This window comes from Hemiscyllium ocellatum, chromosome 2 (assembly GCF_020745735.1).
Source record: "Hemiscyllium ocellatum isolate sHemOce1 chromosome 2, sHemOce1.pat.X.cur, whole genome shotgun sequence".
In the NCBI taxonomy this organism is placed as follows: domain Eukaryota; kingdom Metazoa; phylum Chordata; class Chondrichthyes; order Orectolobiformes; family Hemiscylliidae; genus Hemiscyllium; species Hemiscyllium ocellatum.
The window spans coordinates 58,692,717-58,714,918 of NC_083402.1; the positions used below are offsets into that span (position 1 = coordinate 58,692,717).

Sequence of the window (22,202 nt, forward strand, 5' to 3'; positions counted from 1 at the left end):
TTCTTTATCTAGTTGGATGTGTACAATCGTGAAATTCAACCATAAAATAGTAACACTGGTGTATTACAATGGTAACTGGAATTGCACATTTTAGCTTATAGTACCTGGTTCAGTTTTCCTGCTAAAAATGTATTACTTTGCACATCTTTGCATGAAAATGTTATCTGCCACTTTTCCACCCATTCTAAACCTGTTTTTCTGTCACAGTGTCTATTGCTGTTTTCCTCTTGGTTTTGTCATTGTTAACATTTTGGAATTTGTGCTGTGTACTCTGAGGTCTCGGTCTTTAATATAGAACAACAAAACCTGGTACTGATCCTTGGGAAACCACATACTGTAATATATTTTCCTCCAGTTCAAAGAAAATGAGTGTTCACCTCTGCTCTCTGACACACTATTCTTGCTGCACTGTTCTTTAATTTATGGCCCTTTGCTTTGCTGAGAAGCCTTTTGTGTGGGTGTTCATCAGACTTCTTTTTGAAATGTGTGTACACCACATCAACCTCAATGCTGTCATCAGTTTAGGGGATAGTGGAGTAGTGGCGATCTCACAGGCCTGGATTCTTTTGGTGTCTTTAAAGAAAGAGTTTCAAAATGAATTTGCCTACCATGTCTGGGGATTAAAATTGACAGCTAGCTGTTCTTGCTAAATCGCTATCTGAATGATGGCCTAACCAATCAGCACTTTGGAAAAAAAACACAGCATGTAAATAAAGTCTGTTCCTTGTGTCCTATATCTGATTCGCCAGATGAAAAGCTTTAACTTGTAATTTCCTCTAGCAATGTATAAAGATAGTGTCACATCAGACCTCTTTCTCTTTGTCAACCTGGGAGTTTTGGATTTGTTTCTTCTCTATTCTTGGGAATGTGATTTGATTGTATTCAACTATCTCTGCTTTAAAGTTGGCCCTTCAGTAGTACAGTTTAGCTTACCACTCTTAGGGTTCAATTATTCTGGGCCAGATTTGGATCCTGTACCCTTTCTGCGAGGGATGGCATTTGTCCCCTACTCATGAGAAAGCAACTGGGAGGCTATTAAGATGTTTCTTCTTGATGCTGCTGGTATACCTTTGGGTTGCTATGCTGCTAGCCCTCTCTGCCAACTTGAGCAGGTCTCCCGAGGGTTAGATTGGATGGAACCAAGGGATTTCAATGAAGTGAAGGGCTTGATGAAACTGAATTTGGCAACCTTAATCTTGTCAAATGGAAAGGTGGAGACAGGACTGGATAAAGTATTCGCTGATTCTGAAGTTTAGGAATGTGTTCAGATGGCCCATGTCTTAGATGGGGATAATTATGTCCAAGTTGGGGGGGTGCAGGTACATGACCAGAATGTATGGTTCTGCTAATAATCCTCAACTTGCTTCATTAGCATCCCTTACTACCCCCACTCCACCTGTTGAGTGTTCTGTACTGGGTTTCTTCAGAGTCGGTCATTGGTACCGAAATGAACCACAGCACTGGCTATTCACCTTTGCCAGTGTGGTTTATAGCCATTCATGTGATCTCCCTAATAAGGATGTCACAAAATCCTGGATTCATGCCTGTGGCCCAGAGGCACCAAACTGCCCTGCTAGCTGTACAATCCCATGATAAATCCTTGCTGTCATCAACCAGATATGAATATTGGAGGGTGAAATGGTCTGTAGGACTTCTGCGACACCTATCTTGTCTTCCTTTAGTATCTGCTGGTGATTCATTCCTTCTCTACTTGCACATCTTGAAGTTACACTGTTTCCATATTCGGAAACATGCAGTTCAAAAACACTGGCTTCAGCTTTGCCATCGCAGATCATCTTTGCCACTTTATTCTGTCCCATTTATGCTCCTGTCAGTTGAGGTGCTACATTTGTGCTAGATTGGTCTTTGAAGCAGCTTGCATTGCAGACTCATTACCAATTTCACTTAACAGGATACCCAAGAAGATATTAAACAGTAGTCAGGCATTTAGATTTGGTGACTAGCCTACCTCAACTGCATATTGACTGTCGTTCCCTTTTATACTTCCTCCAAGAAGAATCTTGAGCCACCGTTGAATTAAGTACAGTGTGGAGAATATCTCTTGCTGTAATTTCTGTGTCTTGTGGTCCTGCTGCACAACTGTACAGTGAAGGAACAGTACTCCGAAAGCTAATGCTTCCAAATAAACCCATTGGACTATAACCTGTTGTGATTTTTAACTTTGTTCATCCCAGTCCAAAACTGGCACCTCCACATTGAGAATAGCTTTGAAATTCCTTTGAATGAGAAATACTTCCAATGTCTGTTTTTCTCACCAATCGAGGAGCTTCATCTTAATCTGTTCTTTTGGTTGCCATATGTGTAATGTTAAAATGTATCCTACATAATATAGTACGTTTTGGTCAAGCAGCAGTGGTGAGCTTGAAATACTCTGCTTTTTACTGCATAATTTTATTCCACACTAAAGTTTACAATTCTTGGTTTAAAAAGTTGCGTACTGGCCCAGATTTTGCCGAAGAAATAAGTGATATAGCATGTTACTCATTTGCAGTCAGTTAGTAACTAGTAACGAGGCAAGAGCATTAATTGCAAACTGATTGCTGGCCAATCTGCACATTAATAAAACTCTTAATTGCCACTATTAGAGTTATTGTATTTTCACATTTGCCTTGTAAATTCAGTACTAAATTTAAGTAATGCAGTAAATATACAACTGGTGTATCCGTGAAGTCTCATTTGTTCTGATTACCAGTGATATTAAAAATGTTAAAATGTAAATTACAGACGTTTTTGCTTTTCCTTTTTTTTCTTTCTAAATCTAGTCTTTCTCTCTCACTGGTTTTCTTCTGTATTTGATTTGCCATTGAGTTGACCCACTCTAGTGTACCCTCATTCTCAGTTCTTTTTGTTTATTACTCGTTACGCTCTTAATTTTGCTGTTCACAAAAGTTTCTGATACCTCATTGCCATCACAGAGCAGTTTTCATTTCAAGCAATTTTGTGAATAAGTTATTTTTATAAATCTATATGTGCATATTTGAAATGCACATTGAGATGCCTTACTAGAGCGAAACCTGGGCCATTTTCATGAAATATGTTTGAATTTTTTAAAGGTAATTTATTATTCATTCTCAATTGGTTTAAAAAATATAAATCCTGAAATTCTGTGAAAACCTTTTTTGAAGGCCAGCTTATTAAAGGAAACGTTTCATAAGCAAGTTTGATGTGATTTGTTGAGCTGCATCTTATGACAAACTGCCTTTGATGTGTAGATGCCTTGAGCTAAAAATCCACGTGTTCTTTCTTTGTATAAGTTGTGCATATTGTTGTCCATGCGTGAGAGAGGACTGGCTGGGGAACAGGAGTGAAAAACATTTTAATGCAGATGATAAAGGATGAAGATGATAATCACAAGGAATAGACTGATTACTGAATGCTTTATATCAGAATTATTATACACTAGAATATCAGCCTATTTATGATTATTCAGAAAGATTTTACATTTTCTTTAGGTCAATTATAATCACAATGGCCAATATTGGTAATTGTTGAACAGTATTTAAATAATCTTGCATTATTAGCATTTTTTTCCACCAAGTTACTCTCAGCAGGAAAAGTAACTATTAGCAGAAATCATTGCTTCTAATCAGTTCTGTTAATTAATTCTGCAGCTCCAGTGAACACTAGCTTTTCAATGGGAGAAGAATTATACTGATATGACAGCTTTGTGCTTTGAAATGGAGAAGGATTAACTGAAGGACTTCACTTGTGCATCTCCAAAAGATGGAATTCTGAAAAGTAAGTTAACCACTTCCTGGTATTTGCTATCATGTTAGAGAACTCCTTACAGCTGGTTTCTGCTGTATTAGTAGATTTTTGGGAGATTGCCATCCACCTGTTTTCTTAATTGCCCTGGATACATGCCCTTGGCATTTGCAAATTCTACATTGAGACTTGATGCACTGGAAAAATGAAGTCCAAAGATTTGAAATTTTCTCTAGATTTTACATTAGGCTCGCAGTTCAAATTATTTTTAATCGTTTTCCCTACTCTTTTTCTCGTCCAGTTACATCCTTCCTATAACGTGGAGGCCACAATTCTGTACCCCATTCTAAGTGTGAATTAATGAGTATTTTATGCAGGTCTAGCAGAATCTTGGTACTTTTACACTCCAGTAATATAGTGTATTCTATATGCTTTCTTGACTACATAATCTATCTGAAGTGCTACCTTCTGGGATCTGTAGGTATGTGTGTCATTCTGTTCCCGTAGATCTTTCATAATCTTACTGTTTGTTTTGTTTCACTCATTTTGTTTATAACGACCCCTGCCACCAAGTGTATGATGTACTCTTCTCTAGAATGAATCTTATTTTTCACTTTTCTCGCTACCTGACCAGTCCTTTGATATCTTCCCTTCTTCCTTGCTACCAACCTCATGGCCAGTTTTCATACTGTTTGCAGATTTCTTTATTATGCCCCCCCAAGACTTTGATATATATTAAACACACAACAAAGAACACACTGCTGACTTTCAACAAATTCTACTTGAAACATCTAGTTACTGAAGCATCTGCCACTGAGTTAATTTTGGATCTAATCAGCCTCTTAGCTTTGCATCCCACAATCCTATTCTTATCAGTTATTTAAATGTGCCTGTTGGAAGGCTGTGGAAGCAATTGTAACTTATGATGCAGATAGAGAAATAGAGGTACTAGCAAGAGACCCAAACCATCTTCATAAATTTATTGTCACAAGGTGAGTGAAACAAAACAAACAGTACGATTACAAACCAAATACAGGAACAGAACGACACACATATAGTCAAATTCGAGAAGCATTGATCTGCTACTAGCTAGTTAGATGGGTTGTAAGATGTAGATGTAGATCTTGCAGTTTTGTGTAGCCAAGATAGAAATGTGCATTTAATGGTGCAATCAGAATGGCTTACTGAGTAGGTGAATGAATTTTGTGGGGTTATGATGAGCATTGCTCGTTGTCCTGTCCCTGCAAAAACCAGTGGCACACCTTCAGAATAATCTGCAACGATCCTTCTAAAGGTGATTTATTTTGGTTGATCTGTGGTTTAAGATTATGTTGGAGTCTCTGGTTGTTCTCTTTGGAACAAAGGAAATTGATTGGGGATTTGAAACTGTTCAAGATTAGGGTGGGTTCAGCTAATGTAGTCAGAAATACATAATGACAGAAGCTGTTCCAGTAAGCTGATTATATAAGGAGTAGAGCACACAGATTTACAAGTTTCAAATGAGATGTAGAGGGATCTGAGGATGAACTTTTTCATGAAACTAGTTATGACTTGTAGCCCTCTCCAACTAGGGTGGTGAAAGCATAGATGACTGATGCATATAAATGGGAATTAACATGTAGTGGAGCTAATTAAACTTGCGGATCAACGGAGAATAGGATTCACTGGAATGTTCTGGAGAGTTGGCAAAATACTTGATAGGTTGAATAGCATCCTGTTGTATCATAATGAATCTGTGACAACGATTATAATTTATAACATAAAATAATGTATCATTCTTAAGCTTCGTATCACAATGCTACTGCAAACAAGACCTAGATAATTTATTGGTATAAAACAAAGCAGCTTTAATTGCATTATTTATCATCTACATTTTTAAGAAAGAACAAAGGAGATGCAAATAAGACCAAAAGGAGGTCTTTCTGAAACTGTTATAATGTTTTGACTTGCTGTGGTATTACAAATGGATGTACTGCATGCCAGCTACCATATCTGAAACCAAGACTGTGATAACCTGATTGTATAGCAGCAAAGTATTTTACAATTCGAACCATCTCAATGTTAGACAGTTCAAGGAGGAACAACTGGGACAATGGATTTTTTTTATTGGCAAATATTTCAGCAATAGATATAATGTTACTGATGTGAATCTGAAATGATGTGCGATTATCTAATTCTTAAAACATTACTTCAGTAATTTCCGTTATCAATAATCAGACTTCAATTTTTCCTTTGTGCTGATTCAGAAACGTTCTCAAAGAAGGGCAAAATGTTTAGTTTGAGCTGTAACTAACTGATGTTCTGAGGAGGCTAGATGAAGAGGGTTGGCTCATGTAGAGTATAAATGCTGGTGCAGACCAGTTTTCCTGAATGGTGTTTTGACACAGGGTGAACATTTCGACTTAATTTAAAGCAGCAACACAGAAAAGATTTATCCTGTGCAGTAATCTGAGGGCCAGGAACTATTTAAAGTAAAAATTAACAACTTTATTTCTTAAACTGTAACAGAGAATAACTAACTAACAACTATTTACAACTCCTTCCTCTAATTTGCATTTTACCTTCCATTCTATGATTCTAGTTCGATAAAACTCCTGAATAATATTTACATAACAAAACTTCTTATCTCAAAACCACACAGCTTCTGGTTCTTCTCTGTATTCCTATCATCTTTTCTTCTTCTTGGGGATTCTGCTTCACAGATTACTGATCAATAAAGGTATCTTCAAGAGAGTTATTCTCTGAGCAGTTTGCAGATGTTGTTGGCTTGGTAGTTCTCCTCCCAACTGTTCAATTTCCCCCGGTCTTATACCCCCAAAGCATCAGATTGTGTCATTGCCTCTTAAGATTGTCAATATACTAAATTCAAACTTGATTGGTGTTTGGTATTTTTTCGGGGTCTAATACTGATTCAAATCTGTTTTTGTCTTCAATTAACTAGCTCCACTAACTGCTGGACCAAAAAGTTATATATTTTTTTCAGAACACTTGGTGCTGTCAGGTAGTTCCGTTACTCTACCTCTCTTAAAGGTAGAGTACACCCACCACTTCATAACAGTTTATTTCTGTGTTGTGAATTCTCCCATGAAGGACTCTCCTTCTCAACCTCTTCTCTTGCCTGAGGTCTGGTGGCCCTTAGGTTAAATCACCACCAATCACTTCTCTCTTTAATGAGAGCAGCCCCTATGGTCCGGTAAGGCTATGGTGACACAAAACAATGTTGTGTGGGTTTCATCATTCCAAATTTTATATTAGTTCTATTGGCTCTGTACTTTTTGTTCTTATTGAACATGATCATTTGTGTCATGGATTAACTTTGATTGGAAATAGCTCTTAAACTTGTTCATTGGTTAGCTACCTAATCAGACTGTCATTGGGAATTCAAAACCTTACTCAGCCTCATTTTGGTCCTCTAATATGCTTTCTGAAAGACATTTTGCATTCCAACAAAGAATGTAGTAAAAGGAAATCTCCCTAAAATAAAGTGATTTTTTTAAAGCATTACATATGATGAATACCAGTGGCTTTAGTTTTGGAGTGGACAAATATTACCTTGTAGGTTGAGATTTTTTTCGCAGCAGAGGGCGGCGGGAGCTGGGCGGAAGTGAAGTCGGAGCGCAAAGCCGGTCGGGAAGGTAATTGATTGTTGTTTGAGTTGAGAAGGAACCCGAGACACTACGCGTGTAGTGTCTCCCACCCTCCCCCCTCCTCTAACCTAGAAAAACAGTAAGCTACTTAGTGTTCTTGTTTTGGAGACTAACTGTAGAGTTATGGCAGCGCAGGCAGTTGAATGTTCCTCCTGCAGGATGTTTGAGGTAGGAGTGACCACCGATGCTTCTGCTGACTTCATCTGCAGGAATTGCAGCCAGCTCCAGCTTTCACAGACCGCGTTAGGGAACTGGAGCTGGAGTTGGATGAGCAGAGAATTATTCGAGAGGCTGAGAGGGTGATAGATAGAAGCTACAGGGACATAGTTACGCCAGAGAACTGAGGTAGCTGGGTAACAGTTAGAGGTGGGAAGGGGAGGAAGCAGGCAATGCAGGGATCCCCTGTGGTCCTTCCCCTCAACAATAAGTATACCGCTTTGGATACTGTTGGGGGGGGGGGGGGGAAACGGTCTGGCAGGGGTAAGCTGCAGTGACTTGGTCTCTGGCATGAGGTCCGGCTCTGAGGCTCCGAAGGAAAAGGGGGAGAGGAGGAGAGTGCTAGTTATAGGAGAGTCTATAGTTAGAGGGACAGACAGGCGGTTCTGTGGACATGGGCGAGACTCTCGGATGGTTTGTTGCCTCCCGGATGCCAGGGTCCGAGACGTCTCGGACCGTGTCTTCAGAATCCTTTAGGGGGAGGGTGTGCAGCAAGAAGTCGTGGTGCACATTGGCACCAATGACATAGGTTGGAAGAGGGGTGGGGAGGCCATTCAGGAGCTCGGAGTTAGGCTGGAAGCTAAAAGCTAGGATGGACAGAGTCATCGTCTCTGGGTTGTTGCCGGTGCCACGTGACAGTGAGGCAAGGAATAGGGAGAGAGTGCAGTTGAACATGTGGCTGCAAGGATGATGTAGGAGGGAGGGCTTCAGGTATTTCGACAATTGGACTGTATTCTGGGGAAGGTGGGACCTGTACAAGCAGGACAGGTTGCACCTGAACCAGAAAGGCACCAATATCCTGGGAGATAGGTTTGCTAGCACTCTTCGTTGGGGTTTAAACTAATTTGGCAGGGGGATGGGATCCGGACTTGTAGTCAGCAAGTAGGTTAGGTATTTTTCAGGATGTCCAAGAATGTAGGGAGGCAGTGGAGAAGGTTGCACTGACGGGAAATACTTGCGGACACAGAGATGGGTTCAAGTGTGTATACTTCAACACAAGGAGTATCAGAAATAAGGTGGGTGAACTTAAGGCCTGGATTGGTACTGGGGACTACGATGTTGTGGCCATCACGGAAACGTGGATAGAAGAGGGACAGGAATGGTTGTTGGAGGTTCCTGGTTACAGATGTTTCAGTAAGATAGGGAGGGTGGTAAAAAAGGAGGGAGTGTGGCGTTGCTAATTAGAAATGGTATAATGGCTGCAGAAAGGCAGTTTGAGGGGTATCTTTGGAGGTAGTATGGGCTGAAGTCAGAAATAGGAAAGGAGCAGTCACCTTGTTGGGTGTTTACTATAGTCCTCCCAATAGCAGCTGAGATATGGAGAAACAGATTGGGAAACAGATTTTGGAAAGGTGCAGAAGCCACAGGGTAGTAGTCATGGGTGATTTCAACTTCTCAAATATTGATTGGAAGCTCTTTAGATCGAGTAGATTGGACGGGGCGGTGTTTGTGCAGTGTGTCCAGGAAGCTTTTCTAACTCAGGATGTAGATTGTCCGACCAGAGGGGAGGCCATATTGGATTTGGTACTCGGTAACGAACCGGGACAAGTGATGGGCTTGTTAGTGGGTGAGTATTTTGGTGATGGTGACCACAATTCTGTGACTTTCACCGTGGTAATGGAGAGAGATAAGTGCGTGCACCAGGGTAGGTATTAAAACTGGGGGAAGGGTAAATACGATGCTGCAAGACAGGATCTGAGGAGCATAAGTTGGGAGCATAGGCTGTCAGGGAAGGATGTCATTGAAATGTGGAACTTTTTCAAGCAACAGATACGACGTGTCCTTGATATGTATGTACCTGTCAGGCAGGAAAGAGATGGTCGTGTGAGGGAACCTTGGTTGATGAGGGAGGTTGAATGTCTCGTAAAGAGGAAGGAGGAAGCTTACACAAGGTTGAGGAAACAAGGTTCAGACAGAGCATTGGAGGGACACAGGATAGCCAGGAGGGAGCTGAAGAAAGGGATTAGGAGAGCTAAGAGAGGGCATGAAAAATCTTTGGCGGGTAGGATCAAGGATAACCCCAAGGCCTTTTATGCGTATGTGAGAAACATGAGAATGATGAGAACGAGAGTAGGTCCGATCAAGGACAGTAGTGGGAGACTGTGTATTGAGTCGGAAGAGATAGGAGAAGTCTTGAATGAGTACTTTTCTTCAGTATTTACAAATGAGAGGGACCGTATTCTTGAAGAGGAGAGTATGAAACGGACCGGTAAGCTAGAGGAGATACTTGTTATGAAGGAAAATGTGTTGGGCATTTTGAAAAACTTGTGGATAGACAAGTCCCCCGGGCCTGAAGAGATATATCCTAGGATTATGTGGGAAGCAAGAGAGGAAATTGCAGAGCCGTTGGCAATGATCTTTTCGTCTTCACTGTCAATGGGGGTAGTACCAGGGGACTGGAGAGTGGCGAATGTTGTGCCCCTGTTCAAAAAAGGGAATAGGGATAACCCCGGGAATTACAGGCCAGTTAGTCTTACTTTGGTGGTAGGCAAAGTAATGTAAAGGGTACTGAGGGAAAGGATTTATGAGTATCTGGAAAGACACTGCTAGATTAGGGACAGCCAGCACGGATTTGTGAGGGGTAGGTCTTGCCTTATGAGTCTTATTGAATTCTTTGAGGAGGTGACCAAGCATGTGGATGAGGGTAAAGCAGTGGATGCAGTGTACATGGATTTTAGTAAGGCATTTGATAAGGTTCCCCATGGTAGGCTTATGTGAAAAGTCAGGAGGCATGGGATAGTGGGAAATTTGGCCAGTTGGATAGAGAACTGGCTAACCGGTCGAAGTCAGAGAGTGGTGGTAGATGGTAAATATTCAGCCTGGAGCCCAGTTACACATGGAGTTCCACAGGGATCAGTTCTGGGTCCTCTGCTGTTTGTAATTTTTATTAATGACTTGGAAGAGGGAGTCGAAGGGTGGGTCAGTAAATTTGCAGACGATTCGAAGATTGGTGGAGTTGTGGATAGTGAGGAGGGCTGTTGTCAGCTGCAAAGGGACTTAGATATGATGCAGAGCTGGGCTGAGGAGTGGCAAATGGAATTCAACCCTGTCAAATACGAGGTTGTCCATTTTGGAAGGACAAATAAGAATGCGGAATACAGGGTTAACGATAGGGTTCTCAGTAAGGTGGAGGAGCAGAGGGATCTTGGGGTCTATGTTCATAGCTCTTTGAAAGTTGCCACTCAGGTGGGTAGAGCTTGTAAAAAGGACTATGGTGTATTAGCGTTCATTAGCAGAGAGATTGAATTCAAGAGTCGTGAGGTGATGTTGCAGCTGTACAGGACCTTGGTAAGGCTACATTTGGAGTACTGTGTGCAGTGCTGGTCGCCTCACTTTAGGAAAGATGTGGAAGCTTTGGAGAGGGTGCAGAGGAGATTTACCAGGATGTTGCCTGGAATGGAGAATAGGTCGTACGAGGATAGGTTGAGAGTGCTAGGCCTTTTCTCATTGGAACGGTGAAGGATGAGGGGTGACTTGATAGACGTTTATAAGATGATCAGGGGAATAGATAGAGTAGACAGTCAGAGACTTTTTCCCCAGGTACAACAGAGTGTTACAAGGGGACATAAATTTAAGGTGAAGGGTGAAAGGTATGGGGGGATGTCAGGGGTAGGTTCTTTACCCAGAGAGTGGTGGGGGCATGGAATGCGCTGCCTGTGGGAGTGGCAGAGTCAGAATCATTGGTGACCTTTAGGCAGCAATTGGATAGGTACACGGATAGGAGCTTAAGCTCGGACAAATGTTCAGCACAACATCGTGGGCCGAAGGGCCTGTTCTGTGCTGTATTGTTCTATGTTCTATAAAAACTGTGGCCTTTCAACTGCAAAACATTAAGAAAAACTCATCTTTATTGTGTAGTAAGGGTCTGAGAGAATTAATATCCTTTTCAAAGCAGATGACTTGTTTTAAATATCATTTGGTGTTTAAAAAAATTAGAGCTGCTTTGACCTTGTCAAATTCAGAGAGGATACTTCAGTCCAGAAAGAGTTCCTTGCAGCATTTCTTTAAAATTTAGCTATTCAGTAGCTTGTATGGGATTTTCATGAAATATTTTAGTCAAAAGAAAATCCATGGTATGTATTTTATTAAATAAAACCAATGTCAATGGATGACAGATTAATGGTTGACAACTTGCCTCTGAAAATATCTTTCTCATTGTTGGCTGAATTTCTTTTACCTGCTTCATTCAGGCACTTATTGCACAGATGCATTTTTCTGTAAAGTGTCAAGATGGGAACACTTCATTCACTCACACGTTAGGTTGAACTACTTTCCAAATTCAATGAACTGAAAACTGAAGCAGCTGGCCAGATGGTTAACCCTTGATTTTCAATTCTTTGCTACTTTTTCTGGTTTTTGCTGTATCTAATGCTTTATGGCTAAGCTTTGATGTAGTGCATCTGGAGTTAGGCATTTGATTTCCCCATGTGATAGGTTTCATTTTCTGCCTTCTGAGACATGGACAAGGAAAACAGACTCACTAGAGATTGAGCAGTTTCTCAGAGAGGAAAGGGAAGCCACGTGAAACCACATGGTCACATCTTTCATAGTTTATGTTTGTGAATATATTAACCACCTACTTGAGAAAATAAATGGTGTCGGAAGACCTTAAAGAAGGCAAGAAACCTGCTTAGAATTGGAAAGGGAGCTATTTAATATGCTATGTCATAATAAGCAAATGCAACTAGTTTCCAGTTACAGTCCTGTTTCCAAAGAAAATTGCAGTTGTTATGGAGTGTTTCCAAGCCTTTTGCTTCATTATAATTTACACATTATAGCATAGTTTTAAACAAAAAAGAGTTCAAGATTCTTTTCCAAAAGATAAGATTTTAAAAACAAATTAATCATTTATGTAACCTGTTAACCAGGGTTTACCAAAACATGGATAAAACTATGAGCACCACCAAGTTTAAACATTATCACCTGATGAAGTGCTTTTTGCACTGCACCAAATAAAAACTTAATGCTTTGATTGCCATAATTGCTGAAACATGAGTATTTACTGAGGTTAAAAATGTGGATTCATCACTGAATGATCACTAGGTCATTTTTTCATATGTAGAAAGAACTTAGGATATTAATTGGCAAGGAAGTGTCAAACATATCAGCTTTAGAGAAGCAGTACTGCGACTAAACAAATTCGTAAGTTCAGTTCACTCATGTAATTCATTTACCTCATTCAGTTAACAAAAACAAGATCAAGACTTTGTGTGGTTTTTTTTCTTTTCAAACGTTTTTGTTAAAGATTTTTCATTTAAAGTGTATTTGGCTGCCCTGGATTCTAGAAAAAAGTATGAGTAGTGCTTCAGTAGGACACCGGTATAGTTGGTCATATTGGTAGCTTTAAAAGGGAAGGAGGTTTCGGGTTTGTGCAGAACCAAATCCCTTGAAAGTGATGTTTGACTTTCTCTGTGAGCAAACAATTTCTCGATATTCATTTTTCCTGACTCACCTTTGTATTTGATTTATACTTTGAGTTGTTGGTTGGTTTACCGAGCCGGTTGATTTCTTGTTTTTGCAAATGTGTCATCCTCCAACTAGTTGATATCTTCAGTGCCGTTTAACTTCTAGATGAAGTGCAGTTGTTGAATCTGCCAGAATTTATACGGTTCTTTCTGTCCAATTATAACCCATGCTACACATCTTCACAAAAATGTTAAATGCTGATATTTCATTTAATAAATGTCCAAAAGGGATTTTGCAAAATGTAGCTTTGTATACTTTTAGATAAAATTTTTGTTTAATTTTAACTTCAACTTTGTTCATTAGTAAGGTTACAGAATGCTAGCAATGTTTTGGAGGGGAATGATTATGAATATAAAAATGGTCACATTGTAAGTTATCTTATGGTTGTGTTGCATTTTCAAAGGTAAACTATTTAAATATCATTACTATTAGTGAAGCTGTAAAATATCTGATTGCAAATCAACATCCATCTTGAAATGAAATGCTGCATTTGAGGAAAATGATTCAATATGGAAATCTCATGAGAAAATGATCTGTACTTGATGAGGATGGGAATGAATCTTGGTTAAAATGTCCTTTTTGTTCCCTGGACGCTTAAATTATAGATAATTTAGTCTGTGTGTGAAAAATATTGAAGATTCAGAGTCTCTGTTTAATTTACCAACAAAAGTTATAAAAGGAAGCACTAAATTTGTGATATCTTGTTGGTTTGGAAAAATTAATCTCTAATACAAAGAGGAGCTTTGGAGCTGTACTTCTAATTAATGTCTTGCTAGATCTCTCACGCTTGGCTTATTTCATAATTGGAAATGTAAAGCAGGAGGATTATCAGAGGTGAGAACTGCAAAATAGAGCTTAGTGGTTCTGGTTATATTGGCAAACCCCTTTAGGGGAAAGAGATTCCCTCTTAGAGTCATAGAGATGTACAGCATGGAAACAGATCCTTCGGTCCAACCTGTCCATGCCGATCAGATATCCCAACCCCATCTTGAAGGCAATAGAGCAGTGAAGGGAACCAAAGATGAAATTGAAAATATAATTATGATACATGTGGGTGAGGAAGATGTTTACATCCCTTAATCTAATGATCTGTGCTATCATGACTCGCAGCATGTGATTGTAGTTTGATTAATTCAACGTTTTTGCTTTTACTACCTTTTCTAAAACCCACTCCAGATCTCCTAAAAAAGAAAGGATTTTAATGTAGTCCACAAACTTGGAGACTGGTGAAGTGGGGCTTGGGTTGGAAGCTGGAAGAGGAACAGGGAGGTTTGAGGAGTGGAAGAGGTGCTTGTTCAATGCTAGTTGTTAGAAAATATTGATCAACCGCTAACTGCAGATGTGGTTCCCAACTTGAACCTTGGATTCTCTGTCATTTGGCATAATTTATATCCTTTCATGTGGAGTTTGTATAAAGCTGAAGCTTTACCTGGAATAAAGTGAGCTGAAGATTAGGTTGACCCCTCCTACAATTACAGTGAGTTCAAATGACAGGAATAATGAGGACAATAAAGGTATATTGATGCTCCAAATCGGACACCAAAACCTACCACAAAACAAGCCATACTGCTCACCAAAAATAGTTTAGCAGCCTTCGACCTATCATCTGTTCTCTTCCATTTCCAGTACTATAGGATCCTGCCAACATTTGAAAGAAATATGCTCAATGTATACTATCCTGCAAGCTTCCACAGCGCTGTCAGTAATTCGAGATATAGCTTATAAACTTACAAAGCATTTGTGCGAATAAAGTGTGGGCTGACTTGGCCATTTATGTATTCCTGCTAAATATTAATAAGACATTAAAATATCAATATATCTTAAATCTTGCACTCACCAGATTCAGAGGAGTATGCTGGGAACTATTTGTGGGTTTATACAAGTGTCAAAACACTTAAAGTAAACCATCTCTTAAGTTAAAATTATAGTATCAAGTTTTACTTAGCTTTTTATTCAAAACCTTTTTTTCGCTTAGACATTGGGCCCCTTTCATAAGTAGTTGCATTGAGGTTTCCTATTGAAATCATCCTATGCCAATAAAATGAAAGGTGTGGTTAAAACCCTATTTCAAACAGAGAGGTTATGTTCATTGTTTTTGACTATAGCTGTTTACAAATGAGACGTGACGTTTCCAAATTGTCAAAATCACCTTCCGTGCTGCTTTAATCACAGGTCTTAAATAATAATTAACTTCAATGTGTAGTAATTTCCCTCGGGTTCAAGGTATGAAAGAGCTAGGTGTTTTTCTTCAACAAGATAGAAGGTTTTGTTCTTTAATCATACAATCAAAGTGATTATTGGTTTTGAAAAATTTAAGATTAAATAAACCTAACAAAAGTGTTTTACTCGTTTTAAATATAAAAATGTTATTAATATTTTTCATATCAAGACTAGTTCAAACTAAGCCATGACAGCAGGACAATGGGATATAGATTAAGACTAATGAAAGACAGATTTGAATTGATGTCAAAGTTCTTTGCAGAAAGACTGATCCATGCGAGTGGATGTCAGTGGAGGATAATTCGGACAACTGTCCTTCACTTACTTTAGAAAAGGTAGAATACGATGTTGAATAAATAGAACTGAAAGGTCCTCATAAGGGAATGGGCTAAAATGAATTAAATATTTTTGCTTATTTGCAAAAAATCTTACCTTACACGCACAAAATTTTTAGAAAACTCCTTCCTGTACCTTTGTAAATATGCTTATTTAAGTTGGAGACCCATGTTGTTCTCACTCAATTGAGTTTGAAATTCTGTCATGTTATGATCATTGCTACTCAGAGAGTCCTTAATAATGAGATTCTTATCAATCCTACTTCATTGTTAGATCTAAAATGACCTATTCCTGTGTAGGTTCTGCAATATGCAATTTATACAACCCATCCCTGGTACAAGTGACATGTTCACCTTCCAAATTACCCTTAGTTATCTGATTTGTCCTGTCAATATGCAGATTAAAATCCCTCATGACAATTGCACTGCCCTATTTACATGCTTTTTTTAATTTCCTGATTTATACTTTGTCCTAAAATGAGGCAACTGTAGCATATTAAAGATTCGCCCTACCCGTAACTTCTTTTCCTTGCTATTCCTTCCTTCCACTGTTCTAATTCCACACCATGATCAGTTTCATCCATATCATACTCACCACCACATTGGTGCCATCCTAGTCCACGTCGTGGAGTGATAGAGCTGTACATTATGGAAACAGACTTTTCGGTCCAACTTGACCATGCCAACCAGGTATCCTAAATAAATCTAGTCCCATTTTCTAGCATTTGGCCCATATCCCACTAAATCTTTTCTTTTCATATACCCATCTAGATGCCTTTTAAATATTGTAATTATATCAACCTTCACCACTTTCTCTGGCAGCACACGTATCACTCTGTGTGAAAAAGTTGCTCCTTAGGTCCTTTTTAATCTTTCCCCTCTCATGTCCTCTCGTTTTGGACTCCCCTACCCTGGGAAACTCCTTTTATCTTTTACCTATTCTTCACTCTGCAACCATGTCTCAGGTGAACCAGTGACATATTAATTGTTTTATCTTGGCCAAGTTCTCTTAATGTCACAAAACTCTTACTATTGACAATTGCCCCACAGTAGATCTGTATCTGTACAAATTGTTTTGCTAGTTTAAGTCCGTATAGATCCAGTAATAAAACTAACTCTTCCCTGAACCAGAACTTTTCTTGTTTAATTGTCTGGACAGCCTGGTACATGAGTAATTTTAGAAGTGGTTTGTAATTTTATTCAAGTTGTAAATTTTGTTTTGGAATTTGGACTTTGGTAACATAAACTCTGATTATGCTGCTGTGCACAAACATGAATGAATGTTATCGATAGAGAACAGTTTGTATTACTGTACAAAGAATTTTACATGGTCACTCCTTTTATAGAAGTGATTTCCATTTTGTCTGTAGTTTTGCTTTCATTAGAGGTGATATCCATAACATAAAATAAGATTGAAGTAGCTGAACTTACAATGAGATTTGTTTCCTCCTTTTATGAGCAGTTTCATTTGCACCATCTCCAGAGAGTAAAATTTGAATTTGCTAAAGGCAGTATTGTAAATTTCAAATTGATATATTTAGCGGGGGATAAAGAAGCCACTCAACTGGATGGAAATGACTTCCAAGGAAGTGGACTACAATATTAAACTGTTCTGTGATTTATAAAAGGCAATTGAATTATTAATTATATCATCTGATCACAGTGTTGTTTTTATTTTAGCTACAAAGGTTTTTTTCATATTGGTCAGGGTTCAGAAGAGATTTTAATATTTTTGTCATGTTTTTCTGCCTTTTGAATTAAATTTAAAAAAGATCTCATTCCAGCAAACTTGGAAAACATCAGAGAAGGGTCAAAGATTGAGGCTTGGATTTGTTTCGTTAATTATAAACTCCAACCCTTGTTCAAATACAAAAGATATATTGTAATCTTGGCAGCTACTCTTCTATCTCATGTGTTTTTATGCATTTGTATGATGTGAAAGGGCTTATCTCCTGACGACTTTGATCATGTGTTTCTGTTCATTTGAAATGTTTTAGGTTATGTTTTACCCAGGAGTAAATTTCTTATAGACTTTGTTATTAAAATGGTAGTAATTGAGATACCAGGAAAATGAATTGTCTTAAACTTGTGTGCATGGAGCTTCATCGTTCCAGATGGCAAACTAAAAGCAAAGCAATTCTCAATTGTCTGTCAGTAAAATTCTTTGTGCAAACAGGATTCTGTAGAAAATGTCCAATTGTAGAATCTCGTTGGCTCTATTTTGCAAGTGCAACCTGGTTGTGTGGAGGTATAACCTTGCTTGATGTGAACAACTGAAGGGTTAACAAAAACAGAAATTGCTGGAGAAGCTCAGCAGATCTAGAGTATCTGGAGAAAAGACAGAGTTACTTTATTGGGTCCAGTGAGAGGCAGCCAAAATAAAAGGATGGATAATGGAAATTTATCTGCCTCACTACTATTCATTATCTCAACTTCATCTCTATCTGTTGCATACCATTTCCCACCCACCCCCCGGTCTTCAGTATATGTACCACCTTTACCTAGTCATCATCAGTTCTGAAGAAGGGTCGCTGGACCTGAAATGTGAACTCTGCATTCTCTTAACAGTTGCTGGCAGACCTGAATTTATTCAGCAATTCTGTTTTTTGTTTCAGATTTCCAACATCTGCAGTTTTTAAAACTTTTCAGCTGAAGGGAGACGCTGTTTGATGCAATCCACCAATTTTTGGGACATATAGCCTACATAGCTAGTAATCACATGAGCACTGAAATTTGTATACCACACTGTTCATTTGTGTGATTAGCAGAACAAAGTTTTGGCTTGATGGCAGCATCATGTAAATGGCGAACACCACTTGTGTTACTACTGTGTAGTAACAGCAGCAGGAAACAGCTAACTTGACTTGTCACTCAAACGTTTGAGAGAGGTTATTCTGGAGCAGTAAAGTAATTTAGGATTTTCAATCTGGTTTGAAGTGTGGTGCCCTTGTGTGTATAGAAGTCTGTATATCTTAATATATAGGAACTTGTTCTTTGCAGACAGAAAGAGCATGTACATACAGTGAGCCTATTTTGAGTCACAAAATAAATGACAACCATTCTCTGGTTCATTTCTCAGGGCAATGCCTTGAGCAATGAGATTCAACCTTTGGTTAAAATTTAAGCAAAGTTTGGCAATTAACTTGGCAGTTTTGAAAAAGAGTTGTATCATACTTGAAGTGTTAAATCTGATTTTAAGCTGCCAGACCCACTGAGTTTGTTCAGCCTTTTCTGTGTTTTATTTCAAAGTTCAATATCCACAGTATTTTGCCTTTTGCCTTTCAGAAGTTAATAGCCTGTCATTATTAAGTGGTACATTCTCTGTGGCAGCACCTATACAAATCTGAGTCAACTTTCCAACTAGTCAGCACTCTGCTCTCATACTATGTGAATACTGTTTTCCTTTGATATTTCTTTTGAATTGTTCTGAGTGCAAGATACAAAGCTTTCTGGAAGTGTCCTTTTCTTTCAGCCATACTCAAATTTTGTACTACCAAATAAATGACTAAATACATACTTGTTCAGCATCACTGTATTTGTGGTTTGGTGCAATACAGTATATTTAGCTCTTTAATTAGTTTATTCACATGCTAATGGAGTTGTCAAAGGCAGCTTGATGATTGAGCTTTGCACATTAGGAGTATTGTTTGTGGAGGCCTTGGATAGCTATATGTTCAGATTTAAAAAGTTACAAAGAAACATTAATTGCTTGAGTTCAACACGGACTTGTTGACTCAATCTGTTCGTACTTCAAGCTCTTGCTTTCTGAAAACAGACTGTTTGGATTTTCTGTACTTTGAGGCTCCACAGCAAGTATCCAGGAACAGACAACAGCAGCAAAATTAATGACCGATGTCTATAGAATATCTACTACATTTACAAAACTATCACTGAACATGCGCACATGCGCACACACTCTCAAACATTGGAAGATAGCCAGAAGCAAAATATCTGGTGATTGGAAGAATGTCACAGTTCACCTTGAACTGCATTGAAAAATTATGATGCTTGGTTCATGATGTAATTGAAGTTCAAATACCACTCATCAATCTGCTTGTTAGCCCTCCTGCCTTGCTGAGAAAAAAGATAATAGCTCTTTAATAACTGAGCAGAGTTTTATTTAATCATCTTATTTTCTTTCTATGTTTGGTTTATTTATCTAACAAACCTCCTATCTCTGTCTGATAATTACAATGTCTGTGACAAATGTGCAAAAAACTGCATACTTTATGATTGGGTAGCAGTAACAAAGTGTGTGTAGAAGTATAGAATCATGTGATTGATGAATTGAATTGAATTTATTGTCACATGTGCCAAGGCACAGTGAAAAGTCTTGTCTTGCGAGCATTACAGGCAGATCACAGAGTGAAGTAGCATAAATAAGCTCCAACACCAACCTCACTACAAATCGGCAGACAAGGGAGGCGCGGTGGTGGTTTGGCACACCGATCTTTACATTGCTGAGGCTAAACGCCAGCTCGCGGACACCTTCTCCTCCTACTGCCCCCTTGACCATGACCCCACCACCAAACCATCATCTCCCAGACCATTCATAACCTCATCACCTCATGGGATCTCCCATCCACCGCCTCCAACCTCGTAGTCCCACAGCCCCACACTGCCCGTTTCTACCTCCTGCCCAAAATCCACAAACCTGACTGCCCAGGACAACCCATTGTCTCAGCCTGCTCCTGCCCCACCGAATTCATCTCTGCATACCTCGACACAGTCCTGTCCCCCTTAGTCCAAGAACTCCCCACCTACGTTTAGGACATCACCCACATCCTCCACCTCCTCCATGATTTTCGCTTCCCCGGCCCCCAATGCCTTATCTTCACCATGGACATCCCGTTCCTATGCACCTCCATCCCCCATCACGAAGGCCTGAAAGCCCTCCGTTTCTTCCTTTCCCGCTGTCCCAACCAGTACCCCTCCACTGATGCCCTCCTTCGACTGACTGAACTGGTCCTCCCTCTGAACAACTCCTCTTTCTAATCCTCCCACTTCCTCCAAACCAAAGGAGTAGCCATGGGCACCCGCATAGGCCCCAGCTGTGCCTGTCTCTTCATCGGATATGTGGAAAAGTCCATCTTCCGCAGCTACACTGGCACCACTCCCCACCTTTTCCTCCGCTACATCGATGATTGTATCGGCGCTGTCTCGTGCTCCCACGAGGAGGTTAAACAGTTCATCCACTTTACTAACACCTTCCACCTCGACCTCAAATTTACCTGGACCGTCTCAGACTCCTCCCTCCCCTTCCTAGACCCCTCCATTTCTATCTTTATAAACCCTCCGACTCCCACAGCTACCTAGATTACACCTCCCACCCTGCCCCCTGTAAAAACACCATCCCATATTCCCAATTCCTTCGCCTTTGCCGCATCTGCTCCCAGGAGGACCAATTCCAATACCAAACAACCCAGATGGCCTCCTTCTTCAAAGACCGCAATTTCCCCTCCGACGTGGTTGACGATGCCCTCCACCGCATCTCCTCCACTTCCCGCTCCTCCGTCCTTTGAACCCAGCCCCTCCAATCGCCACCAGGCCAGAACCCCACTGGTCCTCACCTACCACCCCACCAACCTCCAGATACATCGTATCATTCTTCGTCATTTCCGCCACCTCCAAACAGACCCCACCACCAGGGATATAATTCCCTCCCCTCCCCTATCAGCATTCCGGAAAGACCACTCCCTTCGCGACTCCCTCGTCAGGTCCACCCCCCCACCAATCTAACCTCCACTCCTGGCACCTTTCCCTGCAATCGCAAGAAATGCAAAACTTGTGCCCACACCTCCCCCTCACTTCCCTCCAAGGCCCCAAGGGATCCTTCCATATCCGTCATAAATTCACCTGCACCTCCACGCACGTCATTTACTGCATCCGCTGCACCCGATGTGGCCCCCTCTACATTGGGGAGACAGGCCGCCTACTTGCGGAACGTTTCAGAGAACACCTCTGGGACACCCTCACCAATCAACCCAACCACCCTGTGGCTGAACACTTTAACTCCCCCTCCCACTTCGCCAAGGACATGCAGGTCCTTGGCCTCCTCCATCGCCAGACCATGGCAACACGATGCCTGGAGGAAGAGTGCCTCATCTTCCGCCTAGAACCCTCCAACCACAAGGGATGAATGTAGACTTCTCCAGCTTCCTCATTTTCCATCCCCCCACCTTGTCTCAGTCCCAACCTTCGGACTCAGCACCACCTTCTTGACCTGAAATCTTCTTCCTGACCTCTCCGCCCCACCCCCTCTCTGGCCTATCACCGTCACCTTAACCTCCTTCCACCTATCGCATTCCCAACGCCCCTCCCCAAGTCCCTCTTCCCTACCTTTTATCTTAGCCTGCTTGGCACACCTTCCTCATTCCTGAAGACGGGCTTATACCCGAAACGTCGATTCTCCTGCTCCTTGGATGCTGCCTGACCTGCTGCGCTTTTCCAGCAACACATTTTTCAGCATAAGTAAGTAATATGTAACCAGCGGCAAAATCAGAAACACAAGTATAGGCGAATGTTAAGAGTTTGCGAGTTCATTCAGTATTATAACAACAGTAGGGTAGAAACTGTTTTGAAACTGGCTGGT

At 40.3% G+C, this 22,202-nt stretch overlaps 1 protein-coding gene across 2 annotated transcripts in view; it reads left to right on the forward strand.

The window, feature by feature from the left end:
* The window catches only part of rgmb (repulsive guidance molecule BMP co-receptor b), a 184,907-nt gene that overhangs the window by 66,511 nt on the left and 96,194 nt on the right, over nucleotides 1-22,202 (forward strand). For both annotated transcript variants that reach the window (XM_060844358.1, XM_060844348.1), the window contains exon 2: nucleotides 3,633-3,759. The gene's annotated coding sequence lies outside the window, so the exon portion shown is untranslated. The remainder of the gene's footprint in view (nucleotides 1-3,632; nucleotides 3,760-22,202) is intronic.